Source organism: Manis pentadactyla, chromosome 1 (assembly GCF_030020395.1).
Source record: "Manis pentadactyla isolate mManPen7 chromosome 1, mManPen7.hap1, whole genome shotgun sequence".
In the NCBI taxonomy this organism is placed as follows: domain Eukaryota; kingdom Metazoa; phylum Chordata; class Mammalia; order Pholidota; family Manidae; genus Manis; species Manis pentadactyla.
Window position 1 is genome coordinate 104,532,134 of NC_080019.1, and position 17,277 is coordinate 104,549,410.

A 17,277-nucleotide genomic window follows, 5' to 3' on the forward strand; every position below is an offset into this window, starting at 1 on the left:
ATTTAGCAGTCCTGTGCTTCCACTCCCTCCCCACTCTGATTCTTTTCCTTCCACTGGTGAGCTGGGGTGGGGGGAGTGCTCAGTCCCGCTGGTCGTAGCTTTGTACCTTACCCTTTTCTGTGTTGGCTTCTTGCAGATGTAGCCTGGCTAGTGTATAATATTTTCTGGTCACTATTTTAAGAATAGTTGTATTTGCTGTATTTTCAAAATATATATGGTTTTGGGAGGAGACTTCCACCACCCTTTTCATGCCACCATCTTTTCCTCCAGTTTTTTGGGTGTTTTTTTGTTTGTTTTTAAGTGACATCTACAGGCTAGGCACACTTAGATATAAGTATTCTGGAAACCCAATCCCTGATTTTGAGAGAGTAATCATCTAGCAAAGGAAACATTACATTTACATTAAATATCAGTGGGAGCTGAAAGCAATATTCATATAAGAGCTGTCACCAAACAGTGAATGATTAACTGTCAAGTGAGTGATATAGGTAATAAAACATCACTCAGTGAACTGGGAAGCAAAGAAGGCTTAGGGAGAAGAGATGGGACAAACTAGACCTTGAAGGATTATAGGAATATTTGTCAGGAGGCTAGAAATAAGGAAAGCCAAGTAGGTATGTGGATAACCTGAACAGAGGTAGGAAAGTGGCAAGGAAAAGACCAGTTTAAGAAGAAACTGCTTTATATGAAGAAGGTTGATCAAGTACAGTAGATCAAAGAAATAGAGGAGACTTTGGAAATAAAAAACTAACAAAGCTTTACATAGAAGGAATGGAATTATGTAAATATCAATTACCAAGAAGAGATCATTTTAAAGGCATAGAAAGTAAAATTGAAGAGATTCATGGAGGGCAATTCAGTTGAGTAACATTGTAATAAAGACTCAAGGAAAGATATGTCTATAACAGTGGCAAGTGATTTATATAAATATCAGATTTACTCCCTTAAAATTATTCATTTTTGTCATTGTGGTAGGCAGCTTATAAAATGGCCCCCAATGATTTCTGCCTCCTAATCCTGTGTAACCCTCTCCCCTTGAGGGTGAGGACCTTGGCCGACAGCCAGTGAAGACCTCAGTGAGTGAGTAAGCTTGGAAGTGTATCCTCCAGGCCAGCCTTGCAATGACTGAAGCTACAGTCAAAACCTTGATTACAATTGTGAGAGAGTCTGAGACACTCACCTAAGCCATGCTGGGATTCTTCACCCGTAAAAACTATGCACTAATAAATATTTGTTATTTTAAGCCACCCAGTTTTACGATAAGATGTTACACAGTAATAGATGACTAATAAATCATTGTGGAATTCCATATTCTTTTTATCTCTATGGGTATGGTTGACTGAACACTATGAAGGACTCTACTATACTATGAAAATATTCAAGGTAAACTGCACATTTTAATGAATTACTCGAATTACTAGAATCACAGAAAATAAGAAATACTTCCAAGGATGAAATAAACTGAAACCTGTCAGTGGAAGTCTTATCCTTAGATAAATATTGGCTTGTTTCTGGGAATAAGAGACCAAAACTGGGTTTAACTGCAAAATAGGAGATCAGAAGAGATCCTTAAGTGGGGCTAAAGAGGTTCCATCAATAGTGACCCTGAAAAATTATACTTAATTCAGGCCTGTAGGATAATTCACCCCAAAATTAGATTTAAAAATAAGAATTCACAATTAAAATAATACCAATAACAAAAGGCACTAAGCAACTATAAATAGAAGTATTATCAACACACAGGTCTCCAAGGGCGTTAGTGATAGGAGTTAGCAGATAAAGTGTACAAGTTAAATGTCAATGGAATTTGTAAAGAAATAAAACATGGAAATGAATGAGCGAACAATAAAAAATAAGTGATCCTTAGAAACAATTATTCTTGAAAAAAGAAGGAAAAATAACTTTTAAAAATGTAATCATTGAAATTAAAAAGTAAAAAATACTTTTTCAACACTGCAGAGGTTGTACAGTGAAACATAAAGAGCTCTTTTTCTCCCTTTCTTCACCTAATCCCTAGCTTTAGATTGTATCTGTTGATTCCCTACCATTAAAGATAAAGAATTCAGTTCACTTGGTCTACACTTTCTCCTCTCCCTTTGCCCCATCGCCATATTTCTGCTAGTCATGATTTTCTTTTTAAGTCTCTTGATTAAATTTAAAGATTCATTTGCCATATCATCTGTCTTTGCTACAGCATTGCTTGGATTTTCACAATGTAAATGGTAGGATTTAATGCCCTTAAATATTCCTTCATCTTTTCTTGCCCCCTCCAATTCTCAAATTGCTATTACCACATCTTTATATTTTTGCTGTCAAAGGTATTGTTATTTACTCTCTGTTTTATTACAATGTATCTGTTTTCCTCACTATGTTTATAGGTGGCATCTAAAAATTGAAACAATGGACAACATATATAAAGTAAAATTTGTAAATATGTTCACCATACACAAAAAAAATACGAATTGGAACCTTTTAAAAGAAGATGCTGTGTTCCTACTTCACCAAATCTGTGCTGCTCAGAGAAAAGTGTAGTAACAAATGAGTGGAGGTGGGAAAAGGGACAGTGAGAAGGCACATATAATACACTGTAATTCCTGTATTTCATTCATTTGAAGATGAAATTTTTGCTTTAACATTTCTTTGAACACCTCTAAGTTTGGGATGCATGGTATAATTATTGTTGACCAGGCAGTGGTAGTGGTCTCGAAGTATGGCCTGCTCATGTGAACACTGGACCAAAGCTTCTCAGCTTGAACATCATTTCAGCTGAAGGACTCACACGTTGGAACTACATACTTTGAGTTTAATTGCCATTTAGAATGTAATCAGAAAGAGTATACTATGATTCAGCAATAATTCAAAAAGTTACTGTATACATAAAAAGACAGGACAGAACAGTAGACATTTGCTAAAATGCATATGTAAATAAATTTAGAGTTAATGCAATGAGTATAAAATAAAAGTTCTAAATAATAAGAAAACATTTGCCATAGTTTCATAGGAAGTTTTTTTTCTTAGTGGTTCTAAGATAGTACATCTTTTTAAAAAGTACATCTTTTATTGTAGTACATCTGACAATAGTCTAAGTGATAACTTTTTAAAGTCAATGAAATATGATTTTAAAAAGTGTATATTATAATATGGCTTTACCTTTTCAGTAGGATCTTTCAGCCTCTTATTTTAGTATTTATTATAAGGAATCCCTTTCTTCTTAATTTTTATATAACACCTTCTAAGCCTGACCTAATTTGCTTTGCAGGCCTCAATGATGAAAGAGGCAAATATTCTACCCCTTCGGTCCCCATGTATATTAGCCCTTTCTGGAGTAACAGAAATATTGGTTGGACACATTACCAATTTCCCTTACAACTACCACAATATGATTGGTTCTGCCCATGTGATGTGAATAGAGGTGATGTAGAATAAAAGGAACTTTTATGTAGCATGTTGAATAAAAGGAAGCTCCTCCACCTCTCTCCCCTTACCTTTTTGCTTTCCCTCTTTCCTGAGGCTGACTGTGGCTATGGTGGGGGCCATCGTTAACAATAAACCCAAGGACAACAAACAGGGATTGCAAAGTAAGATGAAAAAGAAGTGCTAACATCGCTGAGTCATCCTACTAGTGTTGGATCATCTACACTTACTGAAATATGAGAAAAAAGTGAATTTTTATTTTGTTTAAGTCAACACATTTTAAGAGACAATAGACTCATCATGTTAGCATTAGGGAGGTTCTCAAAATTTGAAGGATTAACTTTGGAGAACAAGTTGAGCTACTGGTCTGACTTCACCTTTTAAATAATTTTTCCTGGATAGAGTTATTGAGGATTAAACAAAAAATTAAATTAGCTGGAAAATATTATTGACCTCTAATTTTGGATATGAGGAAAAAATTGTATAAGGACAATTACTCCACATGTGAGCTTTGAGACCCAAAAATTATAGGGTATGAGACAAGCAGGAAGGCACCTGTGTTATTTATGGTAAATGCTAGATGCTGTAATAGGTATAGCCTAGAATCTCGGAAACATAGTAAGTGTTTAATTTCTTGCTCATATTAAAATATAATGTGTGCAGTTGGGTAAGGACTCATCCCTTATTAAGTCCTCACAGTGCTGTCTGTTCATCAGGGAAAGAAGAAAAGGAGTGAGAACCATATATGGGAAGTTCAAATGGGAATGGCACTCGTCACTTCTGCTTATATTACCATGATCATCATGATATCAATGTGATCAGAGTCCACCCAGATAGAAATGTTAAAAAGAAAGCCATAGGCCCCCAAATGAGGCATTCATGCTACACCAGATCACCAAACCAGCCTGATTACAATTTCAACATCCCCGAGAAATATAGTCATAACCGTCACTCAGGAATGTTCTGGTCAGCAACAGTGAGGTCATCTTTCACGTGGGCCCTCTCCAACCCCTCAAAAGAGGAGGTCACCTATATGATAAGATCCCTGTTTCCTCTAAGGGAGGGGGGCCTGGCCTGAAATAATCCATTCTTTTCTTTTGCCCATAACTTCTGGCCTCACCCTCCTTCCTATAAAAACCTTCTGTTTCACAGAACTCCTCAAAGCATCCGTCTACTTGCTAGAAGGGATGTTACCTATTTCATAAATTGCTTAATAAAGCCAATCAAATCTTCAGATTACTCAGTTGAGCTCTGTTTTTTAATAGAAATTACCTTAAGGATCCAAAATAAAGATTTTGTTCCAAGAAATTTACTACAAGAAATTACACAGGTAATGAGAGCTGAGAATTCAAATAAGGGACAATAGGCACCTCAGGGATTAGCCATAGCAGGAAGCTGTTATCTCCTGTAGCTGGAGTAAGCAGTATTACCAGAACCCAGGTCCTGTTACACAGGAAGTTGAAATCTTGGTGGGGCCGTCTGGTGGAGGCTGGACCTCTGCAGGGGATGTGGCCCTCGTGTAATGTCACCCTGGCTTTTCCCTTCCTACCATCCTGTAATATTCCTCCAGTATGTCTCACTTGCCAAATCCAACTTGAAGCACAGCTGCAAGCCTGGGAAAGATAGGCTGCAGGGGTCAGTGCCCTGCAATGCAGAGCTGATCTGGGAAAGCGGAAGGCTCTGGGCGCAAGCAGGTCACCGATGGACACCTTGACCATCCTACTGCAGGGGGGCTAGAGAGCATAGTCTTTGTGCCCAGCGGAGAATTCTGAAGCCGATGAGACAGGAAAATCCAAATTAAAGGGAGAGGTTGAGGACTTCTATAGTTGACAAATCCTTTTTAACATGTACCAAACTGCCGTTGATAGTCTCTATAAGCCAGTATCAGTACAAGATTTAGTCTGTCAAAATTGCAGTTTAATTTCTCCTGCATTTTGAATAAATTTGACAGATTTTTAGCGCATTTTTAAAATAAGCTTAGTAATTTTGCAGAAAAAACTGGCTTATCAAAAACAGAAATGGTTTCCATTTGAGTTGAATTTAATTTCTCTAATTCTAGTACCTTTCAGTGTCTTATTTTTGGATTCTATAGCTAAAATCGCAGTAATTGTTTGCTCTCAATAAAAAAGTTTCTGTTAATATTTATTACAGCATCTAACAAGGGGAATTCATTCTGCATTTTTATCTAATAACTATGGGCATTAGTAACTGATCTGCAGCAAGAGTTTGTTGAGAAGACCAGAGGGCTTTTATAATCTAGTCAGTTAGTCACCTTGGAGATAAAATAATTTGGGTTTCAAAATGTCAAAGAATTAGCCTAAAGATGATTAATCAGCCACACATGTTAAGTGTTCTTAAAATTGCATTAACATTGCGTTCTTAATATGTATTAACACTGTGAATTTGGGGTGGACATATTTGAAGGTCTACATTCAAGGAAGAATATTCCTTCCTTGCTCTTTCTTCAAGTTCACTAATAAATACTTCCTTTAAGAAGTAATTATTAAAATAATAAGAGTTCTTTGATATAATAAAGAAGGGTATGAGCTTTAATTTGACTCCAAATATTTGAAAGAATCTCAGAATTATGTATCATTTTAGGAAAATTGAATGCTTTTTTTTTCCAGTTTGCTAGAGGTGGGCAAATAAACAACTTTGAAAATAATAATGCATCACTGTTCATGTTCAGCCTCTTTCACCAAATATACTCAAAAAGTCTAGCAAATAGTAATTCATTTTAACTCACATGGTCTCTGTCCTGTGAAGCTGGAAGTTGCCATGATGCTTTTAGTACCTTGATTTAAATCATAAATATTAGCTTCTGATTTTATAGCTAGAGAATCTGGATCAAGCAAGGTCACACTAATGAAAATTCAGAATGAGAGTGGCAAGTCGTTGCACCTCACCATGCTATTAGCGGCTATCTCCGGAGCTGTGGTGAGAGAGATTGTGAGTCCGTATCTGGCTTAGAGAGATAAAGATGATTAGTACTGATGTCTTCCAAAAGCATGGGAAGGGCAGAGATTTCCCATTCCTGAGTCCATACTTAAGATATCTGCATTTCTGTTCTAAATGGAAAATAAGACGGAGCTGAAACAGAGTTTTAGTGGGTAGTATTATATAGATATTTTTCATATTAGTCACGAAGTATTTATCGAATGTGAAGACAACAGAGTGCTTTTTACTTTTCCTGCTGGATATAATGGCTTTTCCTTCTTTCTTCACTGTTCCACAAGTGATTCTTCTAAAGATTAACTGTAGGTGAGAAAGGATAGTTTTCCAGCTGTGAGGGAGTGCACTTCAGTCATAAACATGCAAGTGTCCCCTGTGGGGACAATAAAGAACGAACTAGACTGCTACTTTGTGTCATCTCCTATTTTGATTCCTGAGTAATGAGGCAGAGAAATAAGGATATTGATACTCATACCAGAATTTTGTTTGCATGGTTTGCAAAAAGTTTTTAAAAATATATGATGAAAAAGGTAATGGGCATAATGGAAAATTTTATTGTGCTGGAGTTATGAATTGAAGGCAATTGGGGTTTAAGCAAATAGCAATTAAAGACAGTTTTAGAATATTCTCATTGAAAGCCATTCATTCATTGGTAAAGTTACTTTTTCTTTCTTCTACAAGAATTACAATTTCCCACTAATAATAACACTGTGCCTGGCGAAATAATTTCTTTTTATTTATTTATCTTTTTCCAATTGTGATATAATTATTAGTTAATCAAATGTACGTATCTTAATTCTTTGGCTCAAATACTTTCACAATTGCGTTGACCACTGTAAAGACCATTCAAAACAAGGTATAGAACCTTTTCATCACTCATAGCAAGTTTCCACATACCTTTTCCCAAACGCTTCAATCTCCCATCCTCTTTTCTCTGCCAAATCACTTTCTGATTTCATTACCTCTAGTGTAGTTTTTTAACTGGCCTTTCTTAAAAATGCAAATATTCAATATGCATTCTTTTATGTCTGGCTTCTTTTGCCAAATGTGATGATTTGAAGATTAATCCATGTTTTTACATGTATTCATAGTGTATAGTGTTTATTGCTGAGCAATATTCCATTGTCTGAATATACCAGTGTTTGTTTATTCATTCTCCTGTTGGTTTGTTAGCACTTTTTGCCTATATGAACAAGGTGTCTAGTATAATTCTTATAGAAATGTTTGGGTGGTCATTTTTTAAATTTCTTTTAGAAATGAAATACTGGATCATAGAGTATATATACATTATCAGAAGTCCAAAACAGTTCTCCAATTGGTGGTTTCATTTTACACACCCATTTTATAATAGCCATTATTTCTTTTAGTTTGCCCCATTCTTTCTTTCATGTATTTTGTGGGAATCCAATTACATATATATATTATACTGTTTTATATTATTTCTCATATGTCATATATTCTGTTCTTTTTAATTCCTATTTTTACCTTTTTTTTCTCTTTGTATGTTAAGAAACTTTTCATTGCTCTTTCTTCAAGTTCACTAATACTGCCCTCTGATTTGTCCAGTCTGCTAAATGCATCTTTTATCGTCCTTTTAACATGTAACATTTATATTTAGATCTTTTTTATAATTATTATGTCTTTCCCAAAACATCCTAATTCTTCATGCATGTTATCCAGCATTTTCACTATATTCTTTAACTTTATAAAAATCATGACTATTTTAAATTCTCCATTTGATACTTCCAACATTTGCGCTATCTCTGGTCTACTTCTATTGACTATTTCATTTCTTATCCATTGTTCATATATTTCATCTGTTTGTCTGTCTTGTAATCTTTCTTACTGTTTGCCAGACATTAGTATAAAAGAGAAACTGAAGTAAATAATATTTGCTTCTAGAAAAGGGCAGTTTTCAATCAGGCCACTAAAGCAGAAACTGAGTCACTCTGATCTAGTTGAGCCAGGTTTGTGCTTTATTTAAACATTAGTTTAAGTTTGTTTACCACTGTGCTCAAAAGTTTTGAGGATGGAATCAACTTTCCTTTCTGTTGGGCTTGAGCTCAGAGCACTGGCAAGATTTCAGAGATCTGCCTATGCTTCAAAGCTAAGTCACCAACTTTTGAAACTGTGGAATATCTCTCCCTAGTTTACAACATGTTTGCCAGCTTGTTATGTCCCTGGAGAGTTTCTTTTCTTTCCAGGCCTGCCCCATGAGTTCTGAACCTTTGGGAAATCTCTTTAGATCTGTTACCTTTCTCCCAGCCTCTGGAGGGCTGTGGCTCTATAGTCCATGGAGATGCAGAGCCCTGGAAGAAGTTTCTCTTCTGCTTTGGTTATTGAAAGCTAAATTGTAAGTGTGTGTGTGTGCGCGCGCACACGCACACATGTGGCTCAGCTCTCTGACCTCTCCAACTTTCCTTAGACGATACATTTCTCTCTGTTTCCTTCCTCTAATACCCCTTCTCTGAGGGAAATTTGCACTTGGTGGAACCCCACACTTCTCAATGGGGCTGTATTCTCTGGGTCTCATTCTTTGCCACCACTCTACCCTACTTTGGGGCTATTATTACTCCCTGCACTTGGTGAATGCTCACCAGCAGGAGCTGGCAAGTCCTGAGGGTTTGGTCTGTGGGTGGAGTTCCACCAAATTCTAATCTTTCATACCTACATGTGACTGCAAACAATTCTCCAGCTCTGTATCTAATTTCTGCTTCTGCTCCTACCCCCATCTCTCTCACATGGTATTTTCTTCCTCAGCCGCCATGGGTGTCTCTTTTTCTGTGAAGGACTTGGCACTCTCTGTAAATTAGTTAAAGTTTCATTGTATCTACAACTCTTTGATGAGTTTGAAAAACTATGATTTTTGTGGTTTATCTGGCTTTTTGCTGTTTTTATTGCTAGGGTGGGAGTGACAGTCTTGTAACTTTCTTCCCTGATTAGACAAGAACTCCATTTACTATATTATTATTATTATTTTACTTTTAATTTGAAATGCCCTTATGATGCGTGGGATCTCTGGTATAGGTGCACATAGCCAAGAGTCAAACACCTCCCTATTCTCTAGAAAATGCTTTTAGAAAATTTGGTATTTTGTTCTCATCTGAATTTAACAAACTGGATTTTGTAGTACTTACAACACGAGGGAATTCTGGATCAGGGCATCTCAGTGACTCATGATCTTCTTCTGGTTTCTTTAAAATTCAAACTTGATAACATTTAGCAGAAATATTTTGGTGCTCTGAACTGTTGGTGGTGTAGGTAAGACCCTAACTGTCAGTGAACCATTTCACAAAAGATTTTTTTCCCCTGAATCATATTTACTACTTTAACTTCCAAGAAATATTTTTTATAATTAAGGAAGACCTATAATTTCATATATTGCTCTTTCTTTAGTTTACCAGTTAAGACATCCTCCATATTCATGGCTACAACTTTTCCAGATATTGCATGAGGTAATTATGCTATTAATCTTATTTCCAAACTTCATATATTTATTTTAGTCCTTCCTTATAAATCAGTGTCTTTATCTGTTAAATTACTTTCATGTTACTTACAATTCAGGTTGATAATATAAGATTTCTGATGCACGTATCCAAACATAGCCATGTATGCATATATATAAATATTATGTGAAAGGTTATATGAAAATATATCCATATATATGTATACATACTGTATACATGTGTATTAATATACCTACACACATTTTAACAGACCTTTTGTAACAACACAAAGCTTTCCATATTACATTAATACAGTCTAGACTGAAATAGAATAGACAGTTTTGTAACTTGTTTCTCCCATTCACTATCCATATATTTTTATATATAATGATAGTCCCTTTTTTTTTCTGTTGTGGGAATTGTCATATTTATAACTTCAATAGATCATCACAGCAATTTGATCAGGCACCTTGCCTTGATTGAATTCTGCCTGGACAAAGAGTAAGTAGCAGTTTGACACACATTTGTTTTTCTTTGGTGAACATAAATCTCCCATTCTTGGAATGGAGAATGGGTATCTTTATTTATTTATTTTTTGGCACTTGTTTGCAAAATCTTCAGAGAAATTCCCATTCCTAAAATCTCTTTTATTAGTTTTGTATTGATGACTTTTCTTGGTATAAGGGAAAATAAAATTTCATAGAAGCCGTGATGAACAGCTTTCTTTCCTTTTTTTATATTATAAGTTTGTTTTAGTCTGATTGTCCAGTGTTGGATGGGACCCAGTGGACACTCTACTACGCAGCTGATTTACTCTTCTGGGTTAGCTAAGTACAAATGGGGTTTGAAATATTGTATACCATTGCCAAACACATTGGACAAAGATAATATATGGAAACCCTGTTGAGATTAAACTTGAAACAATATGGAGGGACTTTTCCAAGTTTTTGGAATTGGCGGCTTCTTCAACAGATGTCCTCTGAAATTGAAAATAACCTGTAACCCTAAACTCTTGACCTGGACAAAAAGATCCCCTTCCCTGGGCTGGCAAGTCAGGTATTTTTGCATAGCAGAAACATACACAAAAATAGAAAATATAGATAAAAAATGAAATAAAAAAAAGAGAGTACCCCTTTCACTTGAGATCTCCTGCTCACTCACTGTTGGTACAACATGGTCTATATCCCTAACATCTGTTCTTGCAGGCAGCTCTATTCAGGCTCCAGGCAAAGGCTTCTCCATGCCTTTAGTCTTATGCCCTAGAAATCATAGGAGAGAGCCTCCAAATGTGATTACGGTTTGAGGATTATGCCTCCATGAGCATCAGAAGTTGACACTGCTTTATTTTACAGGAAGGATTTGAGAGGCAGAAGTGCTTTATTGGCAGAAAAGACACATTAATTAACTTGTCAAGTGCTTTCTTCCAGTTAGCATGCCTGAAACAGATTTTGTAGTATAAAAGGTATTATTTCTCAGTAGTGATGAGAGTCCTTTATTTTGCTTATTTTCCTGTTCTAATTCATGGTTCTGGAGGTACTAATGAAATAGTGTGAAATTTGTAACAGTATGTCATGACTGAGGAATTTTTGCAATAAGAAACCATTGACATTTACTCAAAATATGCATATGTGTAGATCTAGAGATTATTTAGGTGAAGTGTAGTGCCAGATTTTTACACGGGCAACAAAATGGACATTGAATGCAAGAAATGAGAATAGTTGTGATTTTACCACACTACTTCAAGTAATAGATTTAAATTTTAATTTCATTGATTTATATATACTTCACAATTTTAATACAATATTTTGTAATAAAATGATTTTTTTGAAGACATGAAAATTTTGTTTTAAAAATTTGACAGCATTTGGTAATATATACTCAAATATTGTATACTTTTGAAAATAATGACATTACTTTTACTTAGTTAAATCATTCCCATCAATAGAAAATAAATTATGTTAAGTCATGATCAGAATAATAAAAATCCATGTATTTGTTGAAGTAAAATCAATAAAAGTAAAACTTAGATAATAATTATTTAATTAATGAATTATATATATATGTATTTTATTACACATAGGTGAGGAAAATAGAGGCTTTTGACCAGAATTCCTGCCTGGTCTTGATAGTGCCCATTGTACATACAAATAAGAGCCTGTTTGTACATCAATGTGACGTTTACCTTCAGCAGAGCTGCAGATCATGGGATCGCCAGTCAGGGATAAGGGATGGAGAGGAAACAGCCATTCTCTCCTCCCCTCTGTTCCTGGTATGTAATTGGTCAGGCACCTGCCAGTCACCAGGGACCTACCCATAGAGTTTCTCCTGGGGCAAGGGCTGAGTGGACCAAAGATGGGGAGCTTGATAGCAGAGTCCACACTCCAGGGGGTGGAGTGTGGAGAGGGGGAGAGAAAGGGGGATGAGGAAGGGGAGAGGAAGGGTGATAATTTATCAGGTTGATATGTAGTTTTTAAATTATTATTTAGTGGTACCATATTTAGTATAAAATTTTAAATAGTTATAGTGTATGAGTCTCATTTGGCCTCTGGTCCTACTAATGTTAGGGGTAGAACTGCCCCTAATTCCCTCTCCCCCTAACCTAAAAAAAAAAAAACGTATGTGGAGCAATTATCATACATTAAAATTATTAATTTCCTTAGTTATGATAATAGTACTATGCAATTAAATGTCACTATTTTGTAGATTTTCTTACAGAATTATTTAGCATTTGAAATGATATCATATCAGAAGTTTGCTTTAAAATATGACCAAAAAAAGCATCCTAATTTTCTTGGTCTTTATTATCTTTATGGAACTCCATTTGAAAAGAAAAGAAGTATCTATGTGTTCCATTTGTAAATTAGAGTTTGGCAAAAGTTTATTATTTCATTTGCTTAAGAATTTTATTTTCATCTTTACCTCAAAATATATTTTGAGTCTTAAAAAAGCCCTGGAGGCATTAGAGCACAGAGATTAAAAACCATGAGTTTTAAAATGAGTCTGACCTGGGTTTCAATTTTACATTTTTACAGGCTTTTGACTGTGGGTAAGTTGTTTATCCATCCTAAATTTCAATTCTCTCATTTAAAAAATGACAGTGATACTGCTAACACTGATCTCACAGCATCAGAGTGAGGATTAAACAAAATAATGTATTTTGCTTAACGCAATGCTTGACATAGAACAAGCACTCAATAAGATGATAGCTACTTAATAGCATCAGCCAGCATTAGTTTTGGGTTATAAAAGGACTATTTATATGTGAAAGGGGTTGTTTTCCTTAGTTTATGGAAATAGACTATTGGTAATGTTTGTAAAGCATTTATTCATTTTTTCCAGGCACTCAGTTAATTGTTGCTTTATAGTTAAAGGTGCATCTTTTCTTTCTTTCTAGTGTAAGTTACTGAAAGGAAAGTGAACATTTCTGGTTTGGAGATGATGGAACTTGGAAGTACTGGGATGTTTGTGGTTGAGAAGACATCATTGTTTTGTTGAACTGACAGTAGGGGAAGAGGGGTTAAGTTGGATGGGGAGAGAAAGAAAAGAGGAAGAGAGAAGTGAGAGAGGAACCTAAAGAACTAAAGATATACTGGTGCCTGTCACTGAAAGATGACACACAATAGGAGAAAATGTTCTAAGTTTTGAACAGAGATCCTCAAACTACAAAATGTAAGTTGATCTTAGTTTTAGAGATAAGAACACATACAAGAGACACACACACACATATATATACACACATAAGTGTATATATATATATATATAAGTACATAAGTATATATATATATGTGTGTGTGTGTGTATTCAACAAGCCATTTAAATCAACATATAAATTGATGACAGTAACTCTTGTGATTTTTCTGTAGTATAATATCAACTGAACAACAACAAAAAATGTTCCAAATCCTCTTAGAAAAATGACACTGGGTTAAGATGCTCATTTTGGATGTCCAGTGGGTGGGATTCCTTGATTTCCTGCATATAACACTATACACTTCAGCTAGTGTTAGGGGATCCATAGATCTGGGATGACTAGAATAATATTCAAGTAGCTTCAGGTTAATCTAAAATTTTCATAGTATCTGGGCCACATCCTTTGGTCCTTCTGACTTAAAACCTTGGATTTCCTTTCAGCACCATTCTCTCAACCTCACATTCCAACACATGTAAGATGCCTGCATCATGTCCATTTCTCCTTGCAAACACCCAAAGAAACAGTAACCTATTTATTCTCAGCTGAGAGTTTTTTCCAGCCCCAGATTCCATATATCGTGGAAGAAGCAGGAAATGCTACCATGGCAAGAAAGCAATGCAGTATGTGTTACTATGAAGACCAAATGCCAGTGAGAGACGGTGAATTTGTTGCCAGGTTCTATTGTGTATTTTTTGAGGGTGAGGGTGCTAGAAACAGGCTGAAATCTTGCTTAAAACTAACCTTCTACTGTGGTTTGCAAGTTGACAGGTAGGAGAGGATGGGTCTTAAATAAGAAGCTCTTCCCTCTATGAGCAGGAGCTACAAAGAGGCAATTCCCACAAAATTTATAGGGAGAAATGTATCAGGGGAACTAAAGAATTAGTCCTGAGACACATTACATTTGAGCATGATGGCACCTGTGCCGGTGATCTATAGCTTACGTGCTATGCAGGCATTTGTGCTTCAGATGATCAGTGGCTATGTGTACTGCAAATAGAAGTTGTCTCCATGCTAGAGGAAAAGGTGAATGGAAACCTTTGGCAAATGTTCTTTTAACTAAAAAGGTAAATTGTTGCTGCACAGGTTGCAAGAAGTAAGCCAGATATGCATGGGAACAGACAAAATCAATGACAAGAGATTTGTGAATGGAACTTTGTAACTCAAAGTAGAAAGTGGAAAAGAAAATGGTAACAGCAATAAATGCAGACAGAAAATCTATCTACCATGGGACTTTTAACTCAGTTAACAGGATTTTCTCATTGGAGTGAGTGGGGACTGCTTGAAGAAACCGTGTTCTGTTCTCATGGATGCACAGGAGAGTCCTAGGCTCTACGAAGTGGGGACAGTCTTGCTAATAACCTGAGAGGAAAAGGCTTCCCATGGACATCATCCTGTGAGGAACTAAGTGGAAGATGCAGGGGCTTGATGTGGCAGTGAGAAGGCTTTGGGTTTCATGTCTCAAGCAGGGAAGCCAGAATCAGTGGGATGTAGTTGCTCCCTCCTTTGCTTTAGTTCTTGTAACTGGACCTCCTGCTCCCCAGCAGGCATACTAAAGCATCTAATCAGATACTTCCTGAATTCTAGCTAAGAATTTCCCCAGTTTCACCTTCTTTTCATAAACTTTATTTTACATTTTATCATTCATCAGAGCATGTGTCATCAATTCCTGATGCATCAGTTTCTTACATAGATTAAGGTCTTGGTTTCCGCCATTTATTTGGGTTAGGTCACCCTGCTGCAGACAGTAGACTGTGTACCCCTGGAAGGGGCCACTTCTGGTAACTGTTCCTTGCTTCTCTCCCTGTCAGCAGGGGTGCAAGGTCTTGAAATTCTGGGCAGAACCCTGTTCCCTGGGACACTGCTGGCTGGATCCATAGTTTCTGGATCCATATTTTGTAAATCTATAGTTTATATTAAGCCTTTTGAAAAACATCTCACTATATCCAGTGGGCAAGATGGATATAGTGGGGAAAAAATATATACAGGGAAAAAGTGGGTGAAAAGAAGTATTTTTTTTATCTGGTTTGTCAGCTATCCCCTAAGTATTAATAATGTTGATCAATGAAATGAGTGATGTAGTGAAATCTTCAATCAGAGCAATTAGTAACGAGAAGAGTGAAACAAAAAGAAGTGGTGACACAGACAAGGACTAATGTTTAGGAAAATAACAACAGCTACACTTATCGGGAGTTGACTTGTGCGGGAGCTGTGCAGTATTACCTCAGCTAATTCCCTCAAGAATCTGAACTAGGCTATTATTTTATTGTTTCTGAAAGGGGAGGTTGTCCAGGTTTGCAATGCCAGTACAAAAGAGCCCGGATTTTAACCCCAGTCATCTCTTGTTGAAAGCCCTTTAATTGTGTTAACTCATTTCATTCTCACAGCAATGTATGAGTTGGATTTTGTCATTATCTCCCTTTTGCAAACAAGAATACTGAGGCAACTCTAGTTCCAAAGTATGACTCACCACTAGAATATACTGTTAGTCATAATAATAACATACACATTTGACCCCATCTAATAGTAAAGGCTTGGTTAGAACAGAAATTAAGGTTTGAAACACATATAATTTATTATTTTATTGATCAGAAAAAAGAAGACCCAGGTTGTAGTTCTATTTTATCATTTATTAGCTGTACCCTTAGGCAAGTGTGTAAACTATCTGTACCTCAGTTTCAGTACCTATAAAGGTTAGGAAATAATACTAGCCTCCATACCTCATAAAAGGTATGTGAAATTGATTTGAACCTATGAATGTTATGCAAATCTATGCTTTTGCTTTTGTTATTATTTTTAAAAAAGCAACTGGTAGAAATATATTCAATAATCTGAAAATGGTTCAGTAGAAGGGTTATTTTTACGTTGATATGAATTAAAATTATTCAGACACATGGTAATTTTAAAGATATAAGGAGATGGAAGTTTGCCTTTGCAATGAAAATGAGAATTAAATACACTTAAAAGCTAAACCTAGTAAGATAACATATGATCCTGAAATATAGCTATCCCCTTAAAATTCCTAGGATTTTTACTCCTTCTCTTAAGGAAAATAAGGAAAAAAAAACTTTTAAACAAGACAATCTGTGGGTAGTCAAAGCACAAAGGAACCCCTCATAGACAAGTACACAAGTATGTATTTTAGAGTACATTCTCTTGAGTCTCTGAAGTGAGTATAAATCTGTTCATTTATGGAATTGCAAACCCATTTGCCATTGCACAGTATTCCTAAAAGAAAAATAATTATAATCAATAAAGTAAAGTTTTATCTTCCTTAGGAGCAAAGAAAATGCAACAATGGAGAAGTTCATTGAAAACAAGTTTAATTCCAATAGCAGATTTTTTTTAAATGTACAGTTTGAAATAAAATTTGAATTCCAATTGTGAAGTTTCTTTTCCTTTTAAAATATGGAGTCTTTCCCCTCAGTTTAATAGTTGTATTCCAAGTTACTGAGAAAAACATCAACTTTTCTCTTTTTGCTTTCATCTTTGTACACACCACAAAGAATGACCATTGGCTTCATTTGCAGCATCTACTTGAGACATCTTCGGGGTGTTTTTGTCTTTAAAGATTTCAAAATTAGACCCTTCACTTCTATAGACTTAAGGAATGTCCAATATTGGAGAGCAAAGAGAAGGTCTGTTGTATTTGTAGCTAATACTAAGGAATGAAAAATCTATGTAAAAATGGTTATGTGTGCTATCTTTTGAAGCTGAGAACCACATGGGTCAATCTTAGGGTAAACTTTCTCTCAGAGATAATTGAGTCTAAACAGG